General features: G+C 36.8%; 1 protein-coding gene across 1 annotated transcript in view; it reads right to left on the reverse strand.

Annotated features, from left to right (window-relative positions):
- GMCL1 (germ cell-less, spermatogenesis associated 1) overlaps positions 1–1,845 on the reverse strand; it is a 59,107-nt gene that overhangs the window by 37,484 nt on the left and 19,778 nt on the right. The gene's annotated exons all lie outside the window — the stretch shown is intronic.

Here is a 1,845-nt window from a genome sequence, read left to right on the forward strand (position 1 = left end):
GGCCTGTACTGGATTTGAACCCACCACCTTAGGTGTATGTGGCTGGCACCTTAGCCACTTGAGCCACAGGAGCTAAGCCACTATGTGACATTTTAAGAGTAAGAAATTAAACGTGGGAAGAAGGAGTTTGTCTTATTTCTGTTGAGACAATATGTAGCGTAGTTTAAGAGCACGGACTTTTAATGGACCTGCCAATTAACAGTAGGGCAAACTCCCTAATTTCTCTCGACCTTAATTTCTTCATTTGTAAAATGAGCATAATATGTCTACCTCATAGAGCATTAAAAGAATAAGTATTTAGAATGGTGCAAGGTACTGTGTATAGGTATAGCATTTATCATTACTGGCATAAAAGCATTAAAACAGCATGAAAGAATAAATGCTATTGTAAGTTAGACATAGAAATGGACTCCCTACCCTCCTTTAAAGATCGAATAGTTCAGATACTAAACTTCATTGAAGAAAAATAGTAATGGAATCTTACCTCTACCATAAAAACAATCACAATGATATAAGCTAGGTATACAGCCATGTTAAATGCAGACATTTGTCTATTCTGGGGACAAAAAAAAGCTAAAGGCAAAATTAAGGAAGAAAGCAATGCAGCAGGACTCATAAAACCTAGTTTCTGCCTCAAGCCTGCCACTTAGTAACTGCAAGGATTTTGAGCATCACCATCTACCATGAAAGAATAGCTGATTTGTCTCTTCAAAGAGTTGTGAAACTAAAACTAGACCTAAAAATGTCAAAACCTTTCAATGGGATGAAGTAAAACATGCTTGATGTGCAAACAGGCCTTTAAAAGAAAAATTTCAACATTTTTGAGGAAAAGTATATATAAAAATTTCATTATAAAAGCAAAACTTTGGTTTGGCACTTGTGGCTCAAGCAGCTAAGGCACCAGCCACATACAACTGAGCTGGCGCGTTTGAATCCAGCCTGGGCCCACCAAACAACAATGATGGCTGCAACCAAAAAATCGCCAGGTGTTGTGGCAGGCTACCTGGGAGGCAGACGCAGGAGAATAGCTTAAGCCCAAGAGTTGGAGGTTGCTGTGAGCTGTGATGCCACAGCACAGCACCCAGGGTGATAGCTGGAGGCTGTCTCAAAAAAAAAATAATAATAATAAAGCAAAGCTTTAACTGAAGCTCAACCTACAAAACATTCCTGGAAACCATATAAAACATTTAACCAATATCCTTTACATAAAACATTTCTGATTCTGTAAATAACAACATGTTTGTTGTTGAAAAACATCTGGGAAAAAAGTGTTCCTAAGTTGGTAAAGTATAAAGAAGAAAGTTAAATAACTAAAGATACCAAATTCCTAAATATAAAGACTTTTAAAAAACATTTTGGCATACTTCCTTTTCCTACATTTATAACCATCTAGTTATCACTGGACACTAGCTATTTCCAATTTTTTACAATTACAAGCAATGTTGCACAGATGTCAGTACCTTTTTTAGAGCTGTGTATACATCCATTTCCACCTGCATCACAAACAAGTTAGATGAACCAATAAGCTGTTTCATGACATTTATGCTGAAAAGGATAAACCAAGAGGGAGTAAGTTTATTTTCACATACAGGCTAAAAGACCTTGATGGAACTAAAAACTTTTTAGGTCTTTCTTATTGAAAGAAAATATGGGACTAAAAATGACTGTAGTCTTTTTGCCCAAGACAAAGAATCTTAAAAAATAATCTATCTGGATATAAGAATACTGTTTTTGATAGAGTCTCACTCTGTTGCTACAGGCTAGAGTGCTATGGAGTTACAGCTCACAGCAACCTCAAACTCTTGGGCTCAAGCAATCCTCCTGCCTCAGCCTCCTAAGTAGCTA

The sequence above is a fragment of the Otolemur garnettii genome, unplaced genomic scaffold (genome assembly GCF_000181295.1).
Source record: "Otolemur garnettii isolate 467f Iridium unplaced genomic scaffold, OtoGar3 scaffold00068, whole genome shotgun sequence".
Classification (NCBI taxonomy): Eukaryota; Metazoa; Chordata; class Mammalia; order Primates; family Galagidae; genus Otolemur; species Otolemur garnettii.